Raw genomic sequence first — 18,846 nt, 5'->3', positions numbered from 1 at the left:
TTGGGGGGGCGGGCAGGCAGTTTTTCCTCTCCATCTTCTGCCTCCCTTTTCCGATCCTTTAGCCTCATCCCTGTAACCATTCCTCCGACCTCTCCTTTCTTCTCTTTTCCTTCCTGTCTCTTTATTTGATCGAACTATTTGTCTCTCCTGGACAAAGTTGTTCTTCAAGGTCTCACTTAACAATGAAATCACCTAATATTTCAGGTTCAATGGACACATGCCCTGCACAGCGTTAGGCTGTGCAGTGTTTATTGCGACAGTTAAACCTCAGCACTGTTGTCTGAGGGTGAGTTTACTCCCATTTCACAGGCACCAAACTGAGGCTCCGAGAGCAGGTATGACTGACGGAGAACCACACGGCTCCTAGAGGGCGGGTCTAAGATTCCCTCCATCTGCTTCACTAAAAACAAAAACAATCCAGCCTTCCGCTGGCAGCAGTGTACAGTGCAGGGCCCGACTATAACACGGTGCACACCAAACAGGTCCGCAGGCAGCTCAGTGCCTGACACTGACACATCCACCTCAGCCCTGAGAGGTGGGAACTGCTACTCCTCCCATTTCACAGATGATGAAACTGAGGCGCAAAGAGCTTGAATAACTTGCCCACAGGGCCACATCGTGGGATTAGCAGAGCAGGACTGAAACCAGGCACTTGGCCTCCAGACTGTGGGTAACCCCTCTTCTCCGTGTTCTGTCATGGGGCGCCCCCCCATCAGGAAATTCAGTCTCGGTTCCGACAGTAACAGAGTTCTCCGGGCCCCAGAGCCTTGTCCACGAGAGGGGCAGGCATCACATGGGTGCTGAGGGCCTCCAAGGCCAAGGGCAGCGGAGAGAGGTCGCAGGAGGGGTCGGCTGAGACAAGAGGGCCCTGTCTCGTTTCCAGACTGGAGCATAAAGGCCTTCATTGGGAGCCCCTGGCCCCGCTGGGAAGGCCCTGGAGAACGGCCCTCCCCTTGCTCTGGGAGCAGCTGAGTCTCGTTCAGGGAGGGCCCATCCACCATTGTCATGCAGCACCCAGCACCCACTGGGACCCACAGCTCCCTGCCCCTGGGGGCCTCTTGGCCATACCTGGGCTGCCTCTCCCCCCTAACACAGCCAGGAATGTGCTCTGTCATCCTATCCTCCCTCCCCACCCCAGCCCAGTACAGAATTGGATTAAGAACAAAAATATGAGCTATGTTTGTTTTAATCAGCTTCAAGCCATGGGGGCTCTTCAAGGGGGGAGAGCAGGCCAGAGCTGGCCCCAGGGCAGGCGGCCGGCACTGCCATCCCGGTCAGGAGCACGCTGAGCGGAGTGCATCTGCGGGTCAGATCCTGGGACAGATAAGGGCTGTGAGGGAGGACCTGGGGGGCCTGGGCTGGGGGCAGAGGGCGTCAGAAAGGATGGGAAGGAGGGAGGCAAAGACAGGTTTTCCCTGTATGCGGCCACCATCCTCATCCTGGAGGGAGGAGGGACGGGAGGGAGGGGAGAGGGGGAAAGAGGGGAGGAGGGAGGGAGGAGAGGGAGGGGAGGGAGGGGGCTGAGGGGGCCCCCTCACCCCAGAGCCTTAGAAAAGCCAGCCGGGAGCATTTTTTCCAAAGGAGGGGCTTCCTCCTCGTCACAAAAACGCTTTGAAAGTAGAACTTCGGGAAAGTCTATTCTTGGCAAAATTAAAATGATCAAACCACTGTCCGTCCCTTCCATGAAAAGCAATTTAAAAAATTATTTGTATTGATTTCAGAGAAGGAGGGAGGGGGGAGAGAGAGAAACATCAATGATGAGAGAGAATCATTGATCGACTGCCTCCCACACGCCCCCTACGAGGGATCGAGCCCGCAACCGGGGCATGTGCCCTGACCGGGACTCGACCTAGTTCCCGGACCTAGTTCCTAGGTCGATGCTCAACCACTGAGCCACACCAGCTGGGGCTGAAAAGCAATATTAATGGGTCCATCACAGCCCCAGGTGGCACACCTGCATTGTTTAATTTGGAGACACGGAGGCCTGGCCTGGGGCGCGGTTAGCAGGGCCTGGGATGGGGAGGTCTGGTGTCTAGACGAGCATATTTCTGCCGTTTTAGCCTCCGTGTCCTCTTCTGGAGAGAAGGGGGCAGGACCGCAGGCAGCCTCTAAGGCAGCGGTTCTCAACTTCTGGCCCTTTAAATACAGTTCCTCATGTTGTGACCCAACCATAAAATTATTTTCGTTGCTACTTCATAACTGTCATGTTGCTACTGTTACTGTTATGAATCGTAATGTAAATATCTGATATGCAGGATGGTCTCAGGCGACCCCTGTGAAAGGGTCATTCGACTGCCAAAGGGGTCGCGACCCACAGGTTGAGAACCACTGCTCTAAGGGGAAGCCAGCGCAGCATTCCTCAGGTGGCGGACGGAGCTCCGGAAAGCAGGGCCCGCCAGTCTCAGGCTCTGAGCAGGCTGCTGCGCCCCCCCACCCCCCACCCCCTTAGGAGACCTAGGGGGGCGCGGGGAGGCACGCGCTCAGCTGCCCTGTGAGAGTTCTGACACGACAACAAAAAGTCTGCCGGCCGAGAGGAAAGAGCCTCACTGCCCATCAGCCAGGACGGAAGCCCCAACCAAACACCCGGCCACGTGCCCGCTGTCCCCGCCTCTGGATGCGTCTCCCAGCCCCGCAGGCCGGACCAGTCTCAGAGCCGCGTGTCCACTGAGTCACGCCACCACCCGCTGCAGGTGGAGATGACCTGATCCAGTGCAGCCAAGCGTGACTTAGCCCCCGCTCTGCCCAGGGTGGGGACACCCCGTTACCCAGGGAAACAGCTCATTCGGCAGTGCTGTCCTTTAACTTGGGAATCTGTGTATTCACATGTGTCTACTGCCTCTAAGCCTGTTAAGAGGCAACTAGACTAAGTAGGATAGGGCCAGTCTCCGCCCGCAAGGACCAGTCCTGGGAAGAGAGCCCAGCTACCTGAGGGGGATGCAGAGGAGAGGGGAGCCCCAGTCCCCCCGGGGAGCTGGCGCACAGGGAGTGAGCGCCCTGCACAGACCCGGAGGCAGAGGCAGGGGCGTGGACCGCGGGCCAGTGATGGGGCCCAGGATGGACACGCCTCCTGGCCGGGACCGGGTAGCTCGGTCGGAACTGTTAGAGTGTCGTCCCCATACACCAAGGTGGTGGGTTCGACCCCTGGTCAGGGCACATACAAGAATCAACCACTGAGTGCATGAATGAGTGGAACAACAAATCAACGTTTCTCTCCCCGTCTCTCCTCCTCTTTCTCTAAAATCAATAAATAGGGCCCTAGCCTATTTGGATAGCGCGTCGGCCTGCAGACTGAAGGGTCCCGGATTTGATTCCAGTCAAGGGCACCTACCTGGGTTGCAGGCTCGATCCCTGGCCCTGGGTGGGGCATGTGCAAGAGGCAACCAGTGATGTGTGTCTCTCACATGGATGTTTCTCTCTCTGTGTCTCTCCCCTCCCTGTCACTCTCTCTAAAAATCAATGGAAAAATAGCCTCTGGTGAGGATTAACAAAAATATAACAAACAAATAAAATCAATGAATTGGGGGGGATTAAAAAAAAGAGGCCTCTCTGAATGCTGGCGCTTGGTTAGAATGGGGAGTGAGGGGCCACAGCCATCTGCTCCCCCCAGGCCGGGCCCTCACACCCCTGGGGACGGAGGGCTGTGCCTGTCCAGCAGGGCACGGTCACCCTGGGTGGGCGCTGCCCCCAGGTGTGGGTGCCTTTTCCCAGCCTTTCCTGGAATCCAGAAACGGTGTCGCTGTCAGGGTCCTTGGATGCCCCAGGAGCGGGCACGAATGCTCCACTCAGTGCGGAAGGCACAGGGTAGCGGTGGGGGTGGGGGTGGCAGCCCTCCTGCCCAGGGGCGACCCAGCTCTGTACAGTCTCAGCCCCATTCCCCAGACACCGAGGGACACCGCTCTGACACCATGGCATTGGGTTTCCCTGGGCTGGCTCCGGCTACTGTCACCGGGCCTGCCAGGAAATTGCTGCTGACACTGGGGAAGGGCTGGGAGTGGGGAGGCCAGGATGCGAAGTCGCTGAGTTCTGAGCCCAGGCCCGGGTGGGGGAGCAGCTGTAGGGCTGAGGGGGCGTCTGGCCACGCAGGGCGGGCGCAGTCCTGAGTCTCTAAACTGGTCCTGCCCCTCTGGCTCCCCCAGGGAATCTGGGAGCCTGTGGCCAGCCTGGCTTCATGGGATGAGGGGAGGGGGAGGGGCAGCCACATCCCCAACCCCAAGGTTGTACAAATATGCCCCTTAGCACCCATCCCAGAGGGAACTACCTCCCCCCATAAACGCCCCCAGTCCTGGATGCTGACATCGTCCACAGCGTTGATTTTTGAGTGACCCCCGCCCCCCAGCCCAGGCAGGAGGAAGAGGAAGGCAGGCCAGCGGTGGGAGCAGCCCCAGTGTTAGTGCGGGGGGCACTGGGCCTGCGGGAGGAAGCTACGGGGGGCAGCGGGGCAGCAGGGCCTGGCCACAGGGCGCGGGTGGTGACGGAGGTGGGCTGTGGAGGTGGTGAGTATGGGGTGGGGGTGGTGAGAGTCAGCAGGGTCCCCAGAAGGTCATGGACAGTTCATGGTGCCAGGCTGGCAGCGGGGGCAACTGACCTCACCAGCCAGCTCCTTGGAGCTTCCGCCCAGACAAGGGCAGGGCTCTCTCTTCAAGGGCAGCAACGGGTCCTCCTTCTACACAGAGAGCACCCACCCACCCACCCACCCAGCCATCGGCAGGTGTTGAAATGCCTGCCCAGGCCTGACACTAACACACACGCAGGCTTGGCCCCTAGCAGCCCACCTCTCCCTCAGCCTGGAGACGCAGGAAGGCACTGGGAGCAGGGGGCTGTCTAACTTACGGGTCCCTAAATCTGGTGTTAACAGACCCCGAGATTATAATGCAATGTTCCTACTTGTCACTTAACCAAGTACATTCAAGAACTATGAAAGGCACTGTAACACTTTTTTTCTTTTTTCAGAAAAAGAGGATAAAACAAAAGACAGTCCTTCCCAATATCAATGAGTGACAGAGGTTAAACTCGGGGTTATTTTAGGGGGGACGGACTGAAAGGGACACCAGGAGGCCTGGGCGCTGGTCAAGGACTAGTTCCAGATCTGGGAGGGGTTGCACCCATGCGATGTACACAGAAATAAGCAAATAATGATACGTGATCAGAGAACACCAAGGGGACAAGTACCCCAAATCTACACGTAGGCCTGCCGCTTCCAAAGTGCAGAAATTCAGGACGAACGGCGAATCTTGGAGGCGGCAGAGGGAAAGGCGCTTCGCTTCAGAGGAACGAGGATCAGAATCAATCAGACTTCCCTTCGGACATGGGCCGCTCCAGCAACAACGCACCCACGCGGCTATGGTTTCGTTGTATTTGTTTTTACAGCTACTCTGTTTATGACAAGTGCTACTAGGCTTCCATTTATGGTAGGAATGTATAACTTCCTCTAAAAGACATTCCTGTGTGTGTGTGTGTGTGTGTGTGCGCGCGCGACCCCCCCCCCCCCCCGAGTTGATTTAAAGAAAAATGTTAATAGTGCAAGTGGCACTCAGATGTGGCCAAAATCGGGAAGGTGCTATTCACGTAACTAAAATCTGAAATAAAACACGGCTATAAAAGACGCAGGGATGAAAACGAGAGCCCGAGCCTCGTATTCATACACAAAGCTCGCAATCACCCCAAGCACCCCGAAGATCAAGGTGGGGGGACACTTCCTTTCCCCTCCCGGCCCCTGCAGGCTGCAGGTGGACAACCTTCCTCTTTCCCGTCGCTTTTGGGATTTGCCGGGACTGGATTTCACTAGAGGGCAACTCTGAGCGGGCAGTTCTCGCCACCTCCTGGTCACAGAATTGATGTTGTTGCCAAGGATGCCCCCCCCAAAACACTGCAAGTTCATGAAATGCCTTCTGTATCAGCCCAGATTACAGCATGCCCTTTATTTTTATTAGTATTTTACTATTGTTATTTTTTAAAAATATATTTGTATTGATTTCAGAGAGGAAGAGAGAGGGAAAGAGAGAGTCATCAATGATGAGAGAGAATCATCAATCGGCTGCCTCCTGCACGCCCCACAGTGGGGATCGAGCCCACAACCTGGACATGTGCCCAGACCGAGAATTGAACCGTGACCTCCTGGTTCATAGGCTGATGCTCAACCACTGAGCCACGCCAGCTGGGCACAGCGGGCCCTTTAAATGACAACTGCGTTGGATCACACTTCTAACTCGTGGAGATGGAAGCTCTGGACAATAATGTCCCCAAATGGGGGATGTGGACATGACTCAGGACCGTGCGCACCACCTGGCCTCGACCAGACCGCGGGGTCCACGCACGCAGCACTGCCCGCCTGAGTCAGATGACAGTGGCCGCGGGGGTCGCAGACCCAGGCAGAGAACGGAGCTCAGGAGGAGAGGACAGAGGGATTCCGATGCCAGTACTACTGACCTCTGGGGGCCTCGGGAGAAGCCGCCACACCCTTCCCTGGAGACCTTTTGGCCCCACGACGTTGTCCCAAAGCAGGAAGCATGGGTGGGGGCTCCCAGCACGGCCAGCTGCACGGGCCGGGGGCACAGCTGTCTCGCCCTGGGCCGTGTCTCTTGTGAAGGAGAAACATCCGGCCAATTCCATCAAGAATGTCAGTCAAAACGCAGGGGAGCACTCGGCCAGCTGGGCCATCCTGTCCGCCGCTCTGTGTCCTGAGAGCCAGCACCTGGACCATCCTTGATCAGGACAGGGGACGCCCGTCAACCCAGGGCTGTGGCCTTTGCAGCCCCTCGTCCCCACAGTCCGTGGGCTGGTGGCCGGCAACCTGGGGCAGGCCCGGGACTGGCAGGACGTGACCCAGGATGCGGGGACCCGCAGGCTCCATGGAGAGATATGCAGAGGTGAAAGGGCAAAGCTGTTTTGAGTCTCCTTATCGGGAATGGCCGAGTGAAAGGGAAGTGGGCAGCCCTGGAGGTCAGGCTGGGGGGGTCATGGCGGGGCCAGGGCTAGGCCCAGGAGACCGGAGAGGAGACCCTGCTGGGGACAGGAGAGAGGGGGCAGGAGGGGCCAGGACGCACCAGCTGCCGGCGCTTTCCCGGGGGAGCAGCCGAGAGGGGGGCCAGCCTGGGGCTAAAGGGCTTTGGGAGACGGGACTTCAGGTTGAAACCCAGGGTGGGGGTCACCCTAGAAGCAACCCTGCTATGGGACTCAGACACCCCCCTCCACTGTCCCAGGCTCAGCCCAGCACCTTGTGTGAAAACCTTACTTGTCCCACTGCCTCTTCATTCCACATATAGTGATGAAATGCCTACTTGGGCCCTAGCTGGTTTGGCTCAGTGGATAGAGCATCAGCCTGCGGACGGAAAGGTCTCGGGTTCCATTCCAGTCAAGGGGACGTACCTAGGTTGCTGGCTCCTTCCTAACCTGGCCCCTGGTTGGGGCCCGTGCAGGAAGCAACCAACCTATGTGTTTCTCTCACATCAATATTTCTCTCTGGTCCTGGCCGGTTTGGATCAGTGGATAGAGCATCAGCCTGCAGACAGAAAGATCCCAGGTTCGATTCCAGTCAAGGGCACATGCCCGGGTTGTGGGCTCGATCCCCAGTGGGGGGCATGCAGGAGGCAGCCAATCAATGATTCTCTCTCATCATTGATGTTTCTATATCTCTCTCTCCCTTCCTCTCTAAAATCAATAAAAATATATATATATATTAAAAAAATATTTCTGTCTTTCCCTCTCTCTTCTACTCTCTCTAAAAATCAATGGAAAAGTATCCTCGGGTGAGAATTTTTTTTTAAATGAATTAATTAAAATAAAACATTTTTTTAAAGAAAGAAATGCCTACTTGGTGCCAGGCACTGGGGCTCAGCAGTGAGATGACAGACACACTCCCCCAACCCGCACCCCCAGCCAGAGCTCAAAGCCCCCGGGATCCTCGCTGCCTCTGCGCCTGCCAGGCCAGCCCACTGCTCAGCGCCTCTGGGCATGTTTCTGGAAAGCTCTTTCCTGTCCTCCCTCCAATCCCCCACGGGGGAGTCACATGTCTAGTTTCCGGCTCCACCTCCCACTGTGCCGGGCACAAGGCCCTGAGCGGACAGGTGCTTCATCCTCTTCCATGGAGGGGCTGAGGTGTTGAGGGCGGGGTGCAGGTGGGGACACCTCGGCCACTGTGAATGCCTGGAGCCCCTCGCCCACGCCACTTCACAGCGCACACGCGTGCACATGGGTGTTTGAGTGGCAGGCCTTCGGGGGGCCCTGGAGATAGGGGCACAGGAGCAGCTTGCTTTTCCCTGGCTGAGAGGTCTCAGCCTCCGGCTCCAGGACCCCGTCGTCTCGGGGCCTTGCCTGCAGGGAGCCCACAATAGTCAGCGTGTCCTGTGTGTCTGGGGTCACCAAGGTGAGGGGGAGCCAAGCCTAGGCCCCCTTGGCCTTGGTCCTTGCAGCTGGAGAAGACAGTGGGGACCCTGAGCAGACGCCAGGCAGCTGGGGCCCAGCAGGGACTGCTTGGAAGGGAGGGCGCTGCTGGGAGAGGCTGGGGTTCCAGCACAACCCCAACAGACTGCTGCCTACTCAGGGAGTAAGGAGCTGTGTGGTGGAAGTCACACGAGACCGTGAGCTTCTTGCAGACAGGGCCGCGCGCACGCCCCCTCGCCTACCTGGCAAGGCAGTACTTAGAGGGGGCTCCCCACACTTTCCGTGGACACCACCAGGATCCAGCCTGGCCCTCAGAGATCAGAGCCCCACGCTTCTGTCCTGCCCCCTGGTGGCAGCTGGTCATATTGCAATTCATGGAATACTTAAAAAAAGTGCGGTGGGATTTCTGACACCCCCACCTTTGGAACCTGGTTTTGGGGTGTCATTAGGATAGGGCCCCTGAGTGTTCTGGGAAGAGCTAGAACCCAGTCACTCCTAACCAGCTTGGGGGGGAGGGGGGAAGAGAACACGGAGGACACGCCAGCCTGGGACCTGACGCTGTACCCACGGCCACGGACAGGGACAGACAGGAGGGACCTTGGGCTCTCCTGAAATCGAGAGACCGTGCTCAGAGTTGGATTATGGCCTGATCATAGTCTTTGGTTCCCAACACATTCTCACGCTTCCCGTTACTTTTCATTTAGCCATTTTTCATAATGCACAGGCCCCTGTGAACCTGGGGTTTTCTTTCTTTTTAAAGAGCCCCACCTCCTTTTCTTCCAGAGGAAATGTCACATGGAAGCCGGTACATAAAAAGTGCAACTGCCCCAGCTGCAGAGCTGCAAGGCTGCAGGGAGGGGGTCTGGCCTCTGCCTGCAGGGTGCCCCGTCACTGCCCAGCAGCCCCTAGTAAGTTACACCCTAGAATTCTGTAGATGATCTACCAGGAGGGAGGAATCTGTCTCCTCCTTTCCCACCACCCCGTCCCCCAGCACATGCCCAGTTTGGTGCCCCGGCTCAAGGAATGCTGGGTGAAATGAACTGAATGAGAGATACTTCTTCAGGTCAAATTTGGGGAGGGGACACCTCTGCCTCCAAAGTCTCTCCATCAGCTGAGAGGTCTTAGTCTCGGGCTCCAGGACCCTGTCCTATTGGGGCCTGGCCTGCAGGGAGCCTACAACAGTCAGTGTGCCCCTGTGTGGCTGGGGTCACCAAGAGGGAATGAACGGTAAGCACTACCATTAATCGCCCCGTGACCACGCAGCCTAACCCCCCAGGACTGCCGGAGCAGGCGCTACCTCCTCCATGAAGCTTTCCCAGATGTCCCAGCCAGAGGCATCTTGCTGCTAGGATCGCTGGGCAGCCACTTTATTACACCACTTTATTACACCTCTCCCATTTCTCACACTCACTCAGCCTCGGGCCAAGCTATTTGCATACACACTTCATTTCCGCCAGGAGGCCAAGGCTGCATTCTTCAAGGGTGGGGTGCCTTTGGTTGACTTTTGCATCCATCCCTGTGCCCTCACACAGCAACATTCAATGACCGTGCGCGAGAGACAAGGAAAGTCGCCGCCGCTCCTGAGGACGCGGTGTCTCCGGCAGAGCCTGCTAACATTCTGCAGGAGGGGCACCTGGAACTGATTTGCCCTACTAAGACATTAGCGCGGTTTACTGACTCCACAGACCGTCACCAAGCAGAGAGCACGGGAGGGACGCAGAATAGGGCCGTTTTGGTGGAGGAGAGACACGCAGGGCCCCACTCGTGCTGGAGCTGGGTGCAGAGGATAGTCCCCGGCTCCAGGAGGAATCAGAACGTGTGGCCCAGGAAGAGCTGGAGGCAGGCAGAGGGTCCTGGGTCCCACCACCCTGCAGTCTGCCTCCCCACGCCTGTCTCCAGTGCCGGGCGGATGCCACGGAGAGGACGAGCTCCCTTTTCCTCCCCAGGACATCTGGGGCTGCGTCAGACATAACGATCTGGTAAAGAAAATTGTTATGGAAATCTGTAACCGTGAGACGTTATCAAAGGCGTCTTTAAAGTCCCTTCTCCACCCCCAGCCGGGTGGAGGGAATTGGAAATTGGAAAACTGGGAGCCGATTACAGGACCATCAAAGTGGCCGAAATGCAATCCAATCTGCAGGTTTAAGGATGGCTAGCCGACCCCGGCCCAGCCCAGAAGGCTGCAAGCCCGCTGTTTAAAAACCAAATCAACCAGATCCGGGTCTGGAGCAAACAAACGGAGCCCACAAAGGCTCCCCTGGCTTTCCCTGGCGATGGGGGAAACCCGAGAAGCCAGGCCCTGGGGAGGCGCCGAGCCTGCAAAGGCTCCCAGCTTCCAGGACTTCTATCTTCTCCTCCCCACCCACCCGCACTGGGCGCTTTGTCTCCCTTCTCCATGTTTTTGAGCTATTCTTTCTCCCGTCTCTCTTCCTCTCCTTCCACCTCTCTTTCGATATTTCTCTTCCTAACAGTGTTCACTTTCCTTTTTCTGCTTCCCTCAGCATCTTTTTGTGACATTTCCACCCCTTTTGGTGTCTTTTAGCTCTGCATCTGTCTCTTTACATTTGTTTTCTCTCTCTTTCTCTCAATATTTCCCTCTTTTCCTTGACCTCTCTTTCATTTTCTTGCTCTTTTCTGCTTGTGAATCGTCCGTAATTTCCGACTACATATGAAGTGACATCCCCTTGGCTGGCTCATTTACCAATGTGAGTCCTAGGGTACTTCCCCCAGGTGTCCACACACGTCACCTCCCCATCCGTGCCCATCCAGAGACCCTCTTCCAGCATCTGTCACCACCAGCCAGCTATGGTGGCCCCATAGCTGAGCCGGCAGCACATAGAGGCGCTCAAAACAGACATGTGGTTCCACCTTGTGAGCAGGCTCCACAGAGATGGAAATTTATGTCCTGGGGGGTGGAATGCTACAGCGCATAAAACTGATACAGAAAACGTCCGAAATTTACAGTTCCTTTTTATGTGGGGTGAGAGAAAGAGACTATAATTTTGCTACTAATCAAGTCCTCTATATTTATCCTTAAGATGTGAGGGTTGATCTTCCTGCACGTTCCTCCTGGTGGTAAGTAGATGGCAATCCGCACGCCGCACCGCCAGCCCCGGGACCCTCATTCCGACCCGCAGCGGTTGTCAGGCGGCACCGGAATAAAGCTGCGAACCGAGTCGTCCACCTTGGAAGACTCGGGACGGAAAAGGAAACCCACGCGTACGTTTATCGAAGAACGGAGCTGAGAAAAGGCCAGAGAAAACGAAAGCGGTCGCCGGAATAAAGCTGCGAACCGAGTCGTCCACCTTGGAAGACTCGGGACGGAAAAGGAAACCCACGCGTACGTTTATCGAAGAACGGAGCTGAGAAAAGGCCAGAGAAAACGAAAGCGGTCGCCCGGGGCGCGCAGGAGCGGGGGAAGGCGCGGGAGCCAGCGGGACAGACAAGCGAGCGGGGACAGGGCGCGGGGTCCGCTGCCGGCCACTCCCCAAACCTGTGGCCCAACGAGAGCGGCCGTGAGCGCCGCAGGGTCCGGGCAGCCGGCAGCGCCCTCTGATCTGGCCTCCTGTCGGGTCCTTGGTCCATCGCGCGGGGTCCCCGCGCCCGCGTCTCTTCGGCCACCGCCTCCCTCTCTGCGCCCCGCTCCTCCGACCGTCCGGCGAGGACCTGCGCGGGGCTGTCGGCTCCCAGGCCCCAAGTTCGCCCGCGTGGCGCCCGTTCCGCTCGTGCGCGCTCGGCGGGCTCAGGCCCCGCTGGAGAGAAGAACGCGCCGGCGGGTGGGGTGGGCGCGGGCTCCGCTCTCCCGCCTCTCAGCGATTTGGGGAGAAACCGAGCGCCCGTTCCCTTTGATAGTTTTACGGAGATTTGAGGTTGGCATTCCGCTTTGAAAGCCTTTTCCTCTTACGACCGTGTTCCTACTTTGGGAGCGGATTCCTGGGCCAGGGCGCCGAACCAGCTCGGCGGGCCGGGCCGCGAGGGCGCGCGGGCGGGACTCGGGCTCCCGGCACAGTGCCGGGGCGATGCCGCGCGCGGACCCCCACCCACGTCCACCCGCAACTCCAGCTCGCCCCCGCCCCGCACGCACATCCCCTTTCCGCTCTCTGCAACGCAGGGCGCCGAGCGGAGAGGAAGCTGCAAACCCGGGTTCCCCCTCAGCAGCCCCCACACCCCCACCACGACTCAACGATGAACTTAGTAAAAAATCTGCCGGGGCAGGAGGCATGTTCTGGGGCCAAACTCAAATCAGCAGCTCCGCATTCCTGAAGGGGAACTGCCTGCAACCCCGCCGGGCTTTGGTGGAGCGGGGGAAGGAGGTTGGGAGCAGGGTGGCTCCGCCTGGGATGACCCTGCCCTTGGCGGGTGGGGTGACCCAGGGAGGCGCCAGCCTCTATCTCTGTTCTCCGCACATCAGATGGGAATCAACCATGAGCGCGGCCAGAATCCCGGGGCCCAGAGAAAACAGAAAGCTGTCTCCCCCTCCTTCCCCTTCTCCTTTGTCTCCGCCATGCCCTGCCCAGGTCTCTGGATCTGAGATTCCCAAACCTGGTTGCAACACTCCAGGGGAACTCCAATCATCTCCAGGGCTTTGTGAAACGCTCAAAATTAATGAAATAAACATTAATTAACTTTAATTACTTAACGGCAGGTTAGGACCCCTGATGGGGCAGGAGATGTTCCCAAATGAAAGGCACCATCCCAGGGTGTCCCAGCTCCTCGAAGGGGGGATTTCAGGGCTCAGAAAGGGATACCCCGTTCCCAGGGGGGCAGAGGATTACTTTAGGACAGTTTGGGGCCAGGGAGGACTCTGCCCAGAGGGGCTGGGGGCTCTGTCCTGCCGGGTTCTTCCCCCAACCCTCTTGCCAACCACCTCCATCTAGGCCCTCCTTCCTCTCCTCCCATCCAAAACCTTCAGTGAGGTCCTGTCCACACAGACAAAGCAAACTGGCTCCGTCCCTGTTTTAGGAAAGTCAGACCACAGAACGCTGTGTGACGTGCTCAGGCGCCTGGGCTGCTGGGAACACACCCTCAGGGTGCTGCCCTTGCAGAGGAGTTACTCACCCGAAGTCTCAGAGGGCCCCTCACTCCGCACACCACGGGGCTAGGAGACTGGCCTTCTCCGGAGGTCAGGGATGGGAGCCCCAGAGGTGACCAGATGGCCCTGGTGGAGGGCAACTTGCTCTCATGGCGTCTGACAAGGGCCCACATGTTTCCCTTCCAGGGAACGAATCTGCCCCATTAAAGCGTTACTCCGCTGGGGAAACACTGATGCAATATTGGAAACATGCTGGGTGCACTGAGCCCGGAAGGAGAGGCAGGTCTCCGAGGGCCAGTGGGCGAAACTAACCCTGCCCATCCACCCTCCCGGGGCCTGGCAACTGGACGGAGGGATTTTGGAGCAAACATCCGCACTAAGCAAGCCCGTGGGGCTGGTGGTGTACTTTCAGGGACAGCATCTGGGGACAGACTGGGGGAGAAGGACAGCATCTGGGGACAGACGGGGGAGAAGGTGCTGGTGACTTGGGAGTGTCTGGGGGATGGCGGCCTGGCTGCCTGGGCTCAGGCCGACCTGGAGTGTCCACTTCCCTGAGCCTGAACTTTACAGCAAAGATGCCTGTGGTTTGGGCCCCAGCAACACTGCTGATCTAAACAGCTTACTAACAAATGGAAAATATATAAACACATAGCAATTACCTTGAAGAAAAAAATTCATTAAAATCCCCCCCCCCCCCCGCCCCACACCCCGTGCTATTTGCAAAAGAAATAGCTGAGACCACGTGGGTGAGGAGAAACGTGGCTGAGTCCTAATTAGCTGTGTGCTCTTGGCAAAAGCGCCCCCCCCCCCCCACCTCCAATCCCTCACTTCACAGTGAAGGTGACAGCACAGATCAGTGGCTCTCAAACTGCATCAGCATCACCCAGACACCCAGAAAAATGTTGTAAAAACAAAGATTGCTGGGCCCCACCCAGAGTTTCAAACTTAATGGGTCTGGGATAGGGCCAATAATTTGCCTTTCTAACAAGTTTCTTTCTTTTTTTAAAATATATTTTTACTGATTTCAGAAAGGAAGGGAAAGAGTGAAACATCAATGATGAGAGAGAATCATTGATCGGCTGCCTCCCACATGCCCCCCACTGGGGATGGGCTCTGACTGGGAATCGAACTGTGACCTCCTGGTTCATAGGTCAACGCTCAACCACTGAGCCACACCGGCCGGGCTCTAACAAGTTTCTTGACGCTCTGATGCTGGCGTGGGGGCCGTACTTTGAGAACCTTTGGACGAGATGAGGTTTAAGCCGCACCCTGAACTAACCCTCTGTCTCCATGTCCCTGTATTTCCCCCACACCAAGTCGGAGAGAGCTGATGTCTTACACTCCAGCCTGTCCCCCTGTCAACAGTACTGAGTCCACCTTTCAGGGGCTGGTCACCCTGCCACTGAGGGACTCCTGACCCCTCGGTGCGATCATCCCACTTGGGGTTAAGCCCAGCCATGACCGCAGGGCCCGAAGCTTCCCCAGCGCTGAGGGTGCTTTTCCTTTGTACCAAGCAGGGCTGGGCCTAATCCGCGCTAAGACCCAGGCAGGCCTGCTGAGCCGTGGGCTGCCTTCCGAGCGGCTGGCAGGGGCCCAGGGTACATCTCCAGGCCCCTCGATGAGGTCGAGTGTCTGCCAAACACTTGTCCCGCTGCACACACATGGGCACGCACACACTTCGCCACACACGGAACCCCTGGCCGTTGGAAAACGCGCTTGACTTTGATGTACCTCTCTCCGCACATTTGTTTCAGCCCCTCTCTGGGAGCGAGGGCCGTATTTATCTTCTTGGCATGGGTTCTTAGAACACTTCCATTCAGGCAGCAGCAGCATCACTCAGCTCCACCGTTTTACGAAGTTTATCAAACAGCAAAATATCCGGTCTCTTTGTCCAACGGATCTGGCGTGAATGTGCCTACAGCGCTGCCTTTCCCCAGGCGGAGCCACACCCCCCTCCCTGTGCGGACCCCGCAAAGCCCAGGGCTTGCCTACGTAGGCTGCCAGGGCCCCCCAAAGCAGATGCAGGCCTGTGAGGCTTCCGAGCAGGGAGACCGAGCCACACGTAGTCCACACATGCACACGCTATGTTCACACGCCACCAACGGGGCTCGGGCTCCCGCGGCAGAGTCACCAGCCTCCGCTCCCCACCCCCCCCCCACCCCCCGCCTTCCGGGACCCTGGCCGCCATGGTGCCCTGCCCTCCAAGCGGGGGCTGCCTCTCAAATCATCACCATCATCTCAACCCCAAAGTTGGGGACCTTTGTGGAGAGAGCCACCTCCTTTGCAGCCGAGGACTTGGGCCCTCCCCATCCACTTATTTTTTAAAATATATTTTTATTGATTTCAGAGAGAGGAAGGGAGAGGGAGAGATAGAAACATCAATAATGAGAATCGATTGGTTGCCTCCCACATGCTCCCCCTCCCCCACTGGGGATGGAGCCCACAACCCAGGCATGTGCTCTGACTGGGAATCGAACCATGACCTCCTGGTTCATAGGTTGAAGCTCAACCACTGAGCCACGCCGGCCGGGCCCTCCCCACCCATTTAACACTTGGAGTGGGGGAAACGAGTTAAGTCGGCTCGCGTGAATTGCGCGTACTCCGCGGGAGCCGTCTTAACTCGGTTCATATAGATTTGCGGTGGAGTGCGGGAAACGTGTAAACTCGGGCCGATTGTAACTGCGTATTACCAAATATTTGTTTGTTTGCCGTTCACAAAGATACCTACCTGCGTATGCGAACCGTTTCATACCCATTGGGGTAATAGGTATCATAAAAATCCCTGATTTTGCGCGGGAAACCTAAATAATTGCCAATAATTGCCCGCGCCATCTTATATTTTGGCGGGAAATTCACCCCACACCGGAGTGTTAAAGGGACCAAGTGTTTCATAATCTCCACAGGTGGACTCAAGACACATAGGGCTGGTCTTCTCCCCTGCTCACCTCCCCACAACCATCCTGCTTGCCTCCCAGGAATCATGCCAACTCCAGGCGGGGCTCTCTACCTCCATCCCCACCTGAGGCCTCTCAGCCAGGCCCCTGGGGGTGGCCCATCCTCTCTGAGGGACCAGAGGGCCAGCAGCCAGGCCACTGTCACTCAGCACCTGGTGTGCCCAGTGCTGTCGCCAGGATGGCATCTATCACCGGGTTCCAGAGCCTGGCAAGTCCCCTGGGAGCCCTCCTTCCTCTGGCTCCATAGCCAGAGAGTAGCCGGGGCTGGGCAGATGCCCTGACTTCGTAGCTGACAATGCCTACCGGGTGAAGCACCCCTTTCTGGATGGAAATCCGTCTCAGAGGCTCAAATGTCGCCTGAAGACATATCCCTGTGTCCTGTTCCTGCAGCCCCCCTTCTCTGGGTTGGTGACCACCCATCACCCCCATCCTGGCCCATATGGCAATAAGTCTGTCATTTCTTCCTACTAAATGCCTCTTCCCTCCAACATCCTTCTTCATTCCCTTGGCCACACCGCAGTTCCGGCCTTCGTCCCCTCATGCCCCCTGGACCGCCCTCTCTCACATACGACTGTCCCCTTCTCCCACGTCCCCTGGCTCCTCAGGTGAGTCACTGACTCTCTCTGTGCCCGGTTTTCTCATCTGTGACATGGAGATAATGGCACCTCCCTCCAAAGGAAGTTAGAATTAAATAAGCGAAGGTACTGAGGGCCTGGCCTATAACACGTGCTCAATGAATGCTGGGTATCATCACTACTGTTATTCTGCTCAAGCTGCCAAAACCATCTTCCCAAAGCACAGCCTTCATCGTGCTGCTGAGCAGCAGCAGGAATAACGCTGACGCCCGTGGAGCAGGCCTGGGGGGCCGGGCCCTCTCCGCTGCTTCCCAACACTCTCGGGGCGCCCACTGCCCGAGGAGAGGGGCTCTGCTGTCCGCGCCTGCGCATCCCGGGTCTGCCCAGCGCCCAGTGGCACATCTGCGGCTCCTTCACAAAACCCTCCGCTGGAGGCAGCCACGCTCCCTGCACGGATGTCCTGTCCACGTGGCCGGGGCTCGGCTACCTCCTCCTCTCCACCTGCCCGCATGTGGCTGGCCTGTCCCATGCTCTCGGCTCCAGCTTGGAGCTCCAAGATGTCTCTGTGACAGGGAGTGGCCCTTTTTCGTGGTCCCCGGGGCTGTGCACTTGGGAGTCCAGGGCCTGGTGCTCACGACCACCCAGGGGTGTTCTTCTCTGCCTGGAAGTGACCTTGGAGAGCACCAGCCCTTCCTGTGCGTGTCTGTCCCTCGGCAGAGGCAGGTGTCTGTCCCTTGGCAGGGGCAGGTGTCTGTCCCTTGGCAGGGGCAGCCTGTCTCACACTCACAAACAGCGTGTTACTGCGTAGCTGTCCATGTGTCCAAATCTTGTGTCCCCAGAAGAAAAGAGTCGAGTAGGAAGGGTCTACCCCAGCTTTGGAGTGAGGGACCCCCGTTCTGTCCAGCACAGTCTCTGCCCCGAGTGCTCAGATCCACTGGGACAGGCAGTGGGACACGCTGGGGACGGTGCCAGCTGGTGGCCCCTGGTGGGAGGCCCTCCTGGCTCCATCGTGTAGGAGTGTTGACAGTGGACGACTTCATTTCTCTGAGCTCTGCCTCCTCGTCTGTAAAGTAGAAATAACACAGCCACCTCCTGAGCAGATCAGATAATGGAGAGTGGCTAGTGTGGCCCTAACGTACAGCGGGCTCTCAGCACCACCTCCTTCCCCGTCGGTCAGCTCAAGGCCTAAGGTCAGGGGTCACTGTGCTAAGCCAACGTGAACAGGGGCTGTAATGCCTTCCTCAGAGAAAAGGCGCGTCGGCTTCCTTCCTTCACCCACAAGAACGATGAGCCCCGTGGAGCCCCAAGATCAGCTCACTGTGCCGAGGAAGCCCCGAGGAGGCCCCGAGGAGCGTGCCTGCTGTGACAGCCAAACACTCGGGTGCAGAAAAGCCAGGATACAGCCAGCTTGCCCCCGTCCGGGACCTTCTAGTCTTCCTCAGGACAGACAGTGTGGTTCTCACGGCCCAGGGGGCTTTGCCACTTGCCTGCCAGACACGCGGCCATGCCCCTCAGGTCCTCTTCTTCACCCATCAACACAGCCACTCCTTGGGACCCACCACCTGTCATCAGGGCCTCACCCCTGGAGTCCGGCCGCCTGGGTCAGACTCCCAATGAGCACAGCCCGGTGGGACCTGGCAGTTTTCTGAATCAGCCTATGGCGGGAGCCTCCTTGATGGCCCCCGAGGAGCCATGCTTGTGGGATCTTCTACGTGAAATCTATGCGTGACCAGTAGAACATGGCAGACGTAATGGCATGAGTTCTGAGGCCTACGTCGTAAAAGGCATTGTAGCCGCCACCTCGGTCTCCTGGACCCTTTGCTGTGGGGGAAGCCAGCAAGCAGCCATGGGGAGGAACTGCCATCAGCAGCCAACGCCAACCTGCCAACCGTGTGAGCGAGCCCCT

The sequence above is a fragment of the Myotis yumanensis genome, unplaced genomic scaffold, assembly GCF_028538775.1.
Source record: "Myotis yumanensis isolate MYYU_CA2020_CCGP unplaced genomic scaffold, mMyoYum1.0.hap1 SCAF_17, whole genome shotgun sequence".
NCBI classification, from domain to species: domain Eukaryota; kingdom Metazoa; phylum Chordata; class Mammalia; order Chiroptera; family Vespertilionidae; genus Myotis; species Myotis yumanensis.
The sequence above is the reverse complement of the archived record's forward strand: the minus strand, read 5'-3'. Positions refer to the sequence as shown.